The following is a 12,423-nucleotide window of genomic DNA, read 5'->3' on the forward strand; positions in this document are numbered from 1 at the left end:
TTTCACTATATGATCAGCAGGTAATCACGAGGCGAGACTACGGGCTACTCACGTCCATGCAACCTCTTGAGGTGGTTTAATCTTCAACGACAATACGAGGCGAAAGCGCTTTGTTGGGATGATTACACAACATGAAACGAGACTATGATGACATGGAGCTGTCGCAGAGCATGCTGTCCCACTCCTTTACCAGGTAAGTCCACTACGGGCTCACCATAGCCCGTGCTACTTGGAACTGTGTGTTCCGAGTAGCTGAATCTAAAACAACAAAAACAACATGGAGCTGGGCTAGAAGGACGAAAGTGCAAAAACAGTGTCAAAACATCTGGTCCATCGGAGATCGAACATCAACTCTGCTCGCTATCAAGACCATTCCGAGTTTATAGTATTGATTGATGAAGATCAAGCCACTCAAGAGGTGGCATGGGCATGAATAACCCGTAAATTTTAATGTAAAAAAAAAAATATTGATTATGGACCAGCTTTCCACCCCAAGAACATTTCTGCTCAGTTTCTGCAGTACTTAGCTGAGGGACAAAATATACTCGCCAACTACATAAAAAGTTGAGGGGAAATTTTTAGCTTTGCTTTAAGGTAAAATGGACGAAATAATTACTGACTTTCCGTGAAAAGTATTACCATTTATTCTCCACACACGCACGCATGCAAGCGCACACACGTGGACACAGAAGAGGAATTCCTGAAACCAGCAACTTCACTAGTTGCTGGTTTCAGAAGGGAGAAAATCAGGCAGAGTTTGTTTCACCTGACGCCCCTATTTACCTAGCAGTAAATAGGTACCTGGGAACTAGACAGCTGCTACAGGCTGCAGCCTGATGACGTGTGTATCAATATATTAAACAAACGACGGTTACAAAGGCCGGATTCAAGAGCTTAACAGCTCGGTCCTGCAGGCCGGATCCAAGAGCTTAACAGCTCGGTCCTGCAGGCCGGATCCAAGAGCTTAACAGCTCGGTCCTGCAGGCCGGATCCAAGAGCTTAACAGCTCGGTCCTGCAGGCCGGATCCAAGAGCTTAACAGCTCGGTCCTGCAGGCCGGATCCAAGAGCTTAACAGCTCGGTCCTGCAGGCCGGATCCAAGAGCTTAACAGCTCGGTCCTGCAGGCCGGATCCAAGAGCTTAACAGCTCGGTCCTGCAGGCCGGATCCAAGAGCTTAACAGCTCGGTCCTGCAGGCACAAATACAAAATATAAAACAAAAAGATTTACACTAACATCGTCTCCAGGGTCTGTAGGCGGAGCAGTAGCGTCGCCCCGAGACAGAAAACCAGAACGAATTCAAGATAAATCAGCCGGTCACGATGTTAGCCATTTGAGCAATGGCTCAGGAAATGCAGCTCACCCGGACTACCCTCGGTCACTACCGTGGCCGTCTGCGGCCCGGCCTCTCCACCTCCCTTCACCTCAGGCTCTCCCCGTCTCTCTCTCCCACCTATCATCAGCAAGCCGATAAAATCACAATGCGACCAGGCTAAGATGCATGGAAAAGGAAAGAATGAGACTGGTACATTAAATTAATTGATAGATATATAGCCATATATATTATATAATGGTGTACATACAGGTATATACAAGCCTGAATGGTCCCCAGGACCATTCAGGCTTGTTCGCATATATATGTATATTGAATGGTCTCCAAGCCAATAACTTGGGTGACTCGAACCCAAGTGACTGGGATCAAGTCACTTCTGGGGTTTGGAGTTTTCAGTTGCATATTAGCTTGGGGACCATTCAAGCTTGTTCGCGTTTGTGTTGCTCACGTGGTCCCACAAAGTGAGGTGATTCGATGAAATTACTATGTCCAAGCTTACCACTAAGTGCCGTCGGAACGTTGATAGCCGAGGCTATATCCCCAATGTCATTTGTACGGTCACGGTTGGTCAAGTGGTTAAGGTACCATGTACGCCAGTTGCCTATTGCTCCTGGCTGTCTGGGTTCGAGTCGCTTCTGGGATGTGGAGTTTTCACTTATATATATAATCAACGGACTCAACGGTATAATAGCAATAGATATTAATATATATGAGGAAGATAGACAGTACTAGAAAAAAATACTTCGACAAATACCAATGGACACATACTAATATACACACACAAAACCGCGAAAGCGTATAATCAGAAGCACAAATGGATATAAACACACACACACACACACACACACACACACACACACACACACACACAAGGATAAGGCAGGACAGAGAAGGCTGGGCAGACTGCATATTTCTTGACTGCCAAAAGGCCTTTGATACGGTACCGCACATGAGACTGCTATACAAACTTGAGAGGCAGGCAGGAGTAAGCGGAAAGGCCCTAGTATGGGTGAAGAACTACCTAACAGGAAGGAGCCAGAGGGTAATGGTAAGGGGCGAAAAGTCGGACTGGCGAACAGTAACAAGTGGAGTACCTCAAGGATCGGTGCTGGGACCAATCCTCTTTCTAATTTACGTAAATGACATGTTTACAGGAGTGGAATCATACATGTCAATGTTTGCAGATGACGCAAAATTAATGAGAAGAGTTGTGACAGACGAGGATTGTAGGATCCTCCAAGAGGACTTAAACAGGCTGCAGAGATGGTCAGGGAAATGGCTACTGGAGTTTAACACCAGTAAATGTAAAGTTATGGAAATGGGATCAGGTGACAGGAGACCAAAGGGACAGTACACAATGAAGGGGAACAGCCTACCTGTAACGATTCGAGAAAGAGACCTGGGAGTGGATGTGACACCTAATCTAACTCCTGAGGCACATATAAATAGGATAACGACAGCAGCGTACTCTACACTGGCGAAAATTAGAACTTCATTCAGAAACCTAAATGAGGAAGCTTTTAGGGCGCTTTACACTGCCTACGTGAGACCCGTCTTAGAGTATGCCGCGCCATCATGGAGCCCCCACCTGAAGAAACACATAAAGAAACTTGAGAAGGTTCAGAGGTTTGCGACGAGGCTTGTCCCAGAGCTACGAGGGATGGGATATGAAGAGCGGCTGAAGGAACTGAACCTTACGACACTAGAGAAAAGAAGGGAGAGAGGAGATATGATAGGGACATATAAAATACTCAGGGGAATTGACAAAGTGGAAATAGATGAAATGTTCACACGTAACAATAACAGAACGAGGGGACATGGGTGGAAACTGGAAACTCAGATGAGTCACAGAGATGTTAGGAAGTTTTCTTTTAGCGTGAGTGTCGGAAAATCCGACACCATTTAATAATCATACAGATAATAGCTGTATTACAAACAAGTTACCCATAGAAAACGTAACTTGTAGTGGAATTACCGTCTAAAGAAAACGGGATATCATCACCACATACTATTATAATTCACCAGCTATTCTGCTGGGAATTGTTCTTAAATACATTAGTCTTTGGACTTTACCATCATAAAAACATCTTATATAAATTAACTTAATTATCAATATTAAAGTAGAGTAAATGTGACCCTTCTATCACTTTCTGAAATCTGGACAAAGTAGGCCAGGCGTCAGTGGGGAAGGAGGGCAGCCATTGTTGTGTCACCTCCGAGACGTGTGGAGCAAATTCGGCTCCTATCATTCTGGACAATGTCGGCCAGTAACGTCAATAGAATGGAGTGTTAAACAGCCATTGTTTATACGAGACCAGAGGCACACGGGAGCAAATACGGCTCCTGTTAATTTTACTTGGACGTAGTGTTATGGAAACCAAAGGTACCATCTCCAACACGATGTCTACAATTCAAGTTAAGTCTATCCGAAACCCGTTTATCATTCATTTATGGCCATTAATGTCAGGATATAGGGTGACCCGGTTAGATCGCGAAATCGCCTCAAACTAAAGGTCAAGACGAGGATGCAAGATTATGTGCACCAGTTACTGGGTGATAGAAGCTACCTCAAAGAGGATAATTTGGTGTCTACACTCTAGTTATACCTGGTGGACTAACCTGCTGTACTATAAGAGAAGGAACCTCATCAATGTATGTAGCTATTACTGTAGTTTGATTGGCTGCATATATATTAATTTAATAAACCACCCCTAATGTGTAGAGGATCGATTTGTGAGATTATGAGATTATTGCAGAAATACAGTCCACTTATCATTATACAAATTGCTATCGAAGTATATAAATTAACGTAAATATAAATTCATATAAATTAAATAAATATAAATCTCACAGGTCGGTTCCCACAGTGAGAGTAGTAGAAAAATGGAATGCACTTGGGGAACAGGTTGTGGAAGCAAATACTATTCATACTTTTAAAACTAGGTATGATAGGGAAATGGGACAGGAGTCATTGCTGTAAACAACCGATAGCTAGAAAGGCGGGATCCAAGAGTCAATGCTCGATCCTGCAAGCACATATAGGTGAGTACACACACACACAACTAATCTGTGCGAAAGCACCGTGACCACCCCATTGATATGTTTGGGGTGGAGTAGGTTTTTTTTTTTTTTTTTGGGGGGGGGGGAGGGGAGTAAAGAAGATGGAGAGGCATAGGTGAAGGGAAGTTAAGAAGTGGGAAATACAGTGAGAGTTATGACAGCAGGCGGGGAGTAGGCAGGACGAGGTTGTAGGTTGGGGGAGGTGGGTAGTGGTGGTGGTGGGGAAGGTTCACACTGACCAGTGGCCCTCCAGCATCACCCAGCCGGCCCATGCTGTCATCATCTGTCATTAACTGACCCTCACCCCCCAGATCCCCCTCCCCCCCACCACCACCCCATCAGCAAACACCCCCTCCCTCCCTCACACGATATACCCTTGGGCAACGCACGATGGACGTGCATGAGGGAAGGACTAATAACTGAGGGAGATAGGAAACGGTGATAATAACGCATCGAAGTAGAAGATGTAGAAACTTGGAAAGTCTGATGAAGAGAGGGGAAAAAGGGAATGGTAAAATGAGAATAAGAAGAAGGAAGGCAGAAGGCAAATGCATCTACGGTGCACGAGAGGGAAATAATTAAGGGAGATGAAAGTAAGGCATGAGAAAATGCAACATAAGGAGATCTTAATTTGGATACCCTGAATGTGTCAAAATGAGGCAGATCGTAAACCGAGGAATATATTAGAAAGAAACACCGAGGAAGATGATATTCAGGGGAAAAATCACGTTTACCAGTAAGACAACGTGGAGGCAGTTTTGAATTGATTAGATATTATAGGAAGAATAAGGTGACACCTAAAACATTTATGTTTTGTTTAGAAGATAAGATAAGGAAGGAGTAAGATAGAGCGAGATAAAAAATCTTTACAAATAAGTGAACAAATAATTGAGGAGGGAAACGAAGGGAGGAGAAGAGACAGAATAAAGACCAGCCATGAAGGGACGAGTAGAAACAATATTTAAATAATCAGTCGACAAACAAAATAACTAGTTAAGTGGAGTGTGGAGAGAGAAAGAGACGGAGAGAGAAAGAGGCGGAAAAAGTCTGGGAGTGGGAGAGTGAGTGGGAGAGTGGGGGGGAGTGAATGGGGGGGAGTGATTGGGTGAGTGGCGGAGTACGTGGAAGACACACAGAAGAAAGAATTAGAGATAAAGGAACAAACAAGAACGGTAACGAGAAAGCAAATGTTAATGGAAGCATTAGTGATAGCGAGAGGGAGTGTGGCGTTGCAACCCGTTCTCGCAAATTCGTAAAGTCAATATTGATTTATTTACTACGTGCATAGGTGATATACTAAACATAATAGATACCCTTAAAAAGATTCATAGAAAACACCGACCTTACCTAACCTTGTTAGTATCTTAAGATAAGCATCTTATTGCTTCGTAATTACATTACTTAACCTATACCTATTATAGGTTAGCTAATAATTGTAATTACGAAGCAATAAGATGCTTATCTTAACATACTAAGTAGGTTAGGCATGGTCGGTGTTTTCTATGAAACTTTTCAAGGGAAACTATTATGTTAAGTATGTCACCTATGCACATATTTTATAAGTCAATATTGACTTATTAAATTTGCGAGCGCAATAAGTGGCAAGCGTAGTTAGAGAACGAAAAGTGGCAATGCACTTCATATTATATTATATATTATATTATATATTATAATTATATATATATATATATATATATATATATATATATATATATATATATATATATATAATGTTCATTACAAGATAAAGTAGAAATTGGATACTTGAGGCGTAAGTGAATATAAAGATGTTAGACACTAGTGTTTAGCGTTACAGTAATAAGCTAATGCACAGGACAAGGAGTGATTGTTAAATAGAGGGATTTTTTTTAAGGTAGATATGACAGAACACGGCTACTAAAGGCGGAACTCAGGAGGTAGATCCCGACCCTGCGAATACATTTATGGGAGTATATAAAACAGGGAACACGCCCACACACACACACACACACACACACATTCGGCGACATCGGTGGTGGCGGAGGCAACGACATCGGAGGCGACGACATCGGTGGCGGCGGCAGCGACGATGGCAGCGCCAGTGGCCGATTTTGGTTATGCAAGAAGCGGAGCGTCCGTCCCCAGGTTAGCGAGTGTGGGAGCCTGACCACCGCTGTAATGATAGGTGGGCCGAGGTGGGCCGCCCCGGGCCGCCTCGGGCACACAGTAGCAGTCAGGGGTGGTCAGGTGGGGTTTTTGTCGCCCTTCTTCGGGTCCAGTCCTGCCCCAGGCTCCTCCTGCTCCTCCTCCTCCTGCTCCTGCTGCTTATTCTCCTCCACCACTACCTCCTACTTCTGCGTGTGTGAACACACGCACACACACACACACACTGTACACACACACACACACTGTACACACACACACACACATACACTGTACACACACTGTCGTCTTGTTGTGGGAGCATAATGTATGTATGTATATATATATATATATATATATATATATATATATATATATATATATATCAAGACGACAATACATTTTCTTTGAAAATGTAATAAGTTTTACGAAACGCGCTCAAGTGTCGCGTCAGACTAGAAATAAAAATGAATTTTGGAGAATTGATCTTTGAATTACCATCAACAGTGAAAAGAAACGTAAGAAAGATCGAGAAAATTCGTGTTAGAATTATTAATCTTACTTTTTCGGTCATATTTAATAATATATGTCTACAGGAAAGACTGCTACCAAAATAATATATATATATATATTATATATATATATATATATATATATATATATATATATATATACATATATACACATACATATACACAAAAACCAACATTGTGAAACTAGTTTGACAAGACTGTCACTGGCTTAGCTATATAAACTGTGGGGTTCAGTTACGAACCTATTATGTACCTCTGTAACCCTTCCCACCACCGCCTACGGGATGGGTATGGGGTGCATAATAAGTGCCTAACTTCTCCTCCTCTTCTTCCCTCCTTTGTTTCTCCCCCTTCCTGTTCCTCACTTCTGATGTTCCACCTCCTCCTCCTAGCCCATCTTCGCGTGGGAGCAGGACCCGAGGCGCGCTCAAGTGCTCCAGGAGCCGGATGTTATGACCTTAGCTGAGGGATAGTTTCAACTTGGCCGGCTGGCTCCATCACGACACTCTTAAGGCTGGCTCAACCTCTCTCTCTCTCTCTCTCTCTCTTTTTATGAAGTCAAGCGATTGTGGAGATTGTGGCTTCGACAGCCGGGTGTTATCTCCCGAGAGCGCCTGTACCCACCCTGGCGTCACAGCCTGTGATTGTAACAACAGTGGGAGGGCTTATAGGAGCCTCCCGGGGGATTCGAACCCGATGATAGCACGCCCATGTAATTGGTGAAGTTGGTTACACTTGTAGAGACAGAAAGCGAGAAAATAATACTATTAAATAATGCTCTCCCTGTGGTCATACGGAGGAACTGACTTGTAGGTGAGTGACAAAATAGGAATCGTAATGAATTTGGTTTATTATTATTAAGGTGGTGTAATGAGCATACTTGAGAGCCTTGTAGCTAAGCTGCTGGAGAACTACCACTTGTTTAAAATACTGGTTTTGAGCTTTGGCCCGGCAGCGTGGGAAGATATTTCATGTTAACTTGTATTGAAAAGGTAGCGATTCTTCCCCTCCTCTATTATATATATATATATATATATATATATATATATATATATATATATATATATATATATATATATATATATATATATATATATATATATATAATGTCTGTAATATTTATATATTATCTAATATATTCTAAGTATGTAATATTTGTGTGCTATATAATTACACTCGTTTCGTAAAGTGTTTTTGCACCAAATTAATTGCTCATTTTCAGAAACAGATGTTTAAATTCATATATAATCAAACTACCTCTCTTACATCTCTTGCTACCTCTTACAAGCTACCTAGGGAGCCGGCGGCTGAGCGGACAGAACACTGGACCCGTGATCTTGTGGTCCTTGGTTCGATCCCGGGCGCCGGCGAGAAACAATGGGCAGAGTTTCTTTCACCGTGATGCCCCTGTTACCTAGCAGTAAATAGGTACCTGGGAGTTATCCAGCTGTCACGGGCTGCTTCCTGGGGGGTGGAAGCCTGGTCGAGGACCGGGCCGCGGGAACACTAAGCCCCGAAATCATCTCAAGATAACCTCAAGAGGAGATAACTACATGCGCCCCTGGGGCGAGTGCCCTTGGAGCACCTCTGGGGCGAGTGCCCTTGGAGCACCTCTGGGGCGAGTGCCTTTGGAGCACCTCTGGGGCGAGTGCCCTTGGAGCACCTCTGGGGCGAGTGCCCTTGGAGCACCTCTGGGGCGAGTGCCCTTGGAGCACCTCTGGGGCGAGTGCCCTTGGAGCACCTCTGGGGCGAGTGCCCTTGGAGCACCTCTGGGGCGAGTGCCCTTGGAGCACCTCTGGGGCGAGTGCCCTTGGAGCACCTCTGGGGCGAGTGCCCTTGAAGCACCTCTGGGGCGAGTGCCCTTGGAGCACCTCTGGGGGCGAGTGCCCTTGGAGCACCTCTGGGGGCGAGTGCCCTTGGAGCACCTCTGGGGCGAGTGCCCTTGGAGCACCTCTGGGGCGAGTGCCCTTGGAGCACCTCTGGGGCGAGTGCCCTTGGAGCACCTCTGGGGCGAGTGTCCTTGGGGCGAGTGTCCTTGGAGCGAGTGCCCTTGGAGCACCTCTGGGGCGAGTGCCCTTGGAGCACCTCTGGGGCTAGTGCCCTTGGGGCTAGTGCCCTTGGAGCGAGTGCCCTTGGAGCGCCTCTGGAGCGAGTGCCCTTGGAGCGTTGGCTCTAATTACGTGGTGTGGTTGTCCGAGGCGCGGGTCGTGACCGCACGGGAGCAGGGAGTGCACCTAAGCGCTGCTCCCCAGTTAATGGCGGCAACATGAAAATATGAAGAACCATCAACAGCAAAAACAGCAGTTAAGATAGCTACTGCACGATCTGACCAGCGGGAGTGATGGTGTGTACGCGCGCGCGGGCTGGTAGAGCGCTCAGCTGCAGCCGGTTAGTGTGGTTAGATAACCGGGGTAGTGGTCAGTTGGTGTGTGGAGGTAGATAGCTGGCGTGGGCATGAACACAGCCAAGATGTGTTCACCCACATAGGGAGCCATAGGGAGCCGGTCGGCCGAGCGGACAGCACGCTGGACTTGTGATCCTGCGGTCCTGGGTTCGATCCCAGGCGCCGGCGAGAAACAATGGGCAGAGTTTCTTTCACCCTATGCCCCTGTTACCTAGCAGTAAAATAGGTACCTGGGTGTTAGCCAGCTGTCACGGGCTGCTTCCTGGGGGTGGAGGCCTGGTCGAGGACCGGGCCGCGGGGACACTAAAAAGCCCCGAAATCATCTCAAGATAACCTCAAGATAACCCACTGTGCAAGGAAACAGCCTAGTGGAGCAGCCGATGCACAGATCAACAGCAGTTTAGTTTCCAATTCTCCGGGAAGCTTCGTACAGGCTTGGTTCTCTACTCTCAATCGACAGCCCGTCCTCCAAACAAAGACCCAAAAGTGATTCCATGCACCCGCCAAACCCCAGCTGTTTATGAATGAAAAACGGTTTACACACGACTCACAACTGCTGACGTTCGAACACTTCCGGAACAAGTGCTTCACTGACGAATTTTGTTCGAACCACAACGCTGTAAATGCTTCGCCCACGTACTACAAATAATCGCTAACAGAACCTAAACACCTAACCTAACCTATATATGCAAAATATGCTAATATCTTATTATTATAATTTATGAGAAAATTCGTTTTTTGAATGAACAGCATGTAAAAATTTATGAATGCGTCTGTGGGGTCGACCGCTGGATGTAATGGACTTGAGTAGAGGACGGGTTGTAGCCGGGGATCCCGAGTTTGATTATCTTGCGGCACAGAAATGGTTGGAGGCCCGTTTCATTTCACCTTATGCTTCTGTTCATCTAGCGGTAAATAGGAACCCGGGAATTAGAAAATGGTTGGATGGTTACACCCTGTATATACAAGCTTTCTGTCCCCATACAAAACGAATTACGAGTTGTTCAGCCCCTGTTCAAAACGAAAAAAAGGTTATTAATTAGCTGCGACACATTCAAACAGCTGACCATGGAGTACGGTCACTGAAGAAAACATCTTCCATGTTGCACATTTATCATTCCAGTGAGCTTCAACAGCTGCACACAGACAGACAGACAGACAGAGGCGATCATATTACACACACACGCAACATTAAGATAACGTCATCTGTTGGGCAGAGCAGCAGTCCAAGAACCAAGATGGTCACCATGTGCTGGACAAGCTGCCCAGTCCACCAGGACTATAACCCATCAGTGTCCCCTGATTAGCACACCACATCCTCCTGGTGAGGTGACAACACCGTTCCCGGGTACAAAGAACTTCCTGGAAGGGCGCCAGCGGTGGCTTAACGAGCGTAATGGCCACAAAGGAACTGGATTAGTATTTCGTCCGGATCATAGCTACAATAGGAACAAAAAAAATATCTCCTATTTAACGACACAGGGACGATTTCTCTATCACCTCTCGATCTCGCGTTAAATGGGGTGGAGGGTCCAATTAACGACCCCTATATATCCTGTTTATAATATGCCTGTTGGCGAGTTTTTTTTTTTTTAGTCCATTTTCTGCCGCGTCGATTCGTCTCCCGTTTTGTCGTGCCAAACTTGCGAATTACACAGGCTAATGGGACGAAAGAATGTCCGAATACCTGACGACAGGACGAATCTTCTCCGCGGGCAACTTTTTCATGGCCAGTTAAGGTTCGGCCTCATTTTCGGGGCTGACAACTTCACCAACTTAATATAGTCATCAATAATATAAGCAAATAAAATATCGCAGTTAATTGGAGGTGGGCAGCCTGAAGGTTTAGCAGCAGATGGGAACGATCAATAATCCCTCAGCGGCTGCGATAGGTTGATCCTAGCATCTTTGCATACGGTATATGATTGTCTCAGCGGCTGCGATAGGTTGATCCTAGCATCTTTGCATACGGTATATGATTGTCTCAGCGGCTGCGATAGGTTGATCCTAGCATCTTTGCATACGGTATATGATTGTCTCAGCGGCTGCGATAGGATGATCCTAGCATCTTTGCATACGGTATATGATTGTCTCAGCGGCTGCGATAGGATGATCCTAGTATCTTTGCATACGGTATATGATTGCCTCAGCGGTTGCGATAGAATTATTTGAGCATCGCGCCCTCTGCTCGTCTACGATAGGATGATCCCAGCAACAGAGAGCAAATCCTTTCAAATTTGCCTTCGTCTGATAGCTCCTCATTTCAATTTTTATTCTTCCTTACGTCTATTTTTATTTCCCCCTTCTGCGTCGGACTCTCCGTCTTTCTGTGTCCATGGGCCAGATTCACGAAGCAGTTACGCAGGCACTTACGATCGTGTACATCTTTCCTCCATTTTTTACGACTTTGGTTACATTTATTAAACAGTTTACACGCATGCAAACTTGCCAATGAACTGTTGTTATTGTTATAAACAGCCTCCTGCTGCTTCGGAGCTCCTTAACTGTTTAATAATTGTAAACAAAGCCGCCATAGATTGAGAAAAGATTTACAGGTTCGTAAGTGTTTGCGTAACTTCTTCGTGAATCTAGCCCCTTGTTTATTCATCTGTGTCCTTTTTACATTTAATTAGTATTTTTTTATCTTTTATCTCTGGATTTTCTGCTGTTTGAACAGTTTCTCGACAACTTAAGACGACAGTGTTTAAAAAGAATTGTTATCTTCCTCCAGTTATCTGTTCCTTTAAGTTCAACTATGCTTGGCTGAAGTAAGTTTTGTGGAAATTGATCGTTCGTGGGCGCCGTGTGGAACCGTCCGTGGGCGCCGTGTGGGACCGTTCGTGGGCGCCGTGTGGGACCGTTCGTGGGGCGCCGGGTGGGACCGTTCGTGGGGCGCCGGGTGGGACCGTTCGTGGGGCGCCGGGTGGGACCGTTCGTGGGGCGCCGGGTGGGACCGTTCGTGGGGCGCCGGGTG

The sequence above is a fragment of the Procambarus clarkii genome, chromosome 28 (assembly GCF_040958095.1).
Source record: "Procambarus clarkii isolate CNS0578487 chromosome 28, FALCON_Pclarkii_2.0, whole genome shotgun sequence".
Taxonomy (NCBI): domain Eukaryota; kingdom Metazoa; phylum Arthropoda; class Malacostraca; order Decapoda; family Cambaridae; genus Procambarus; species Procambarus clarkii.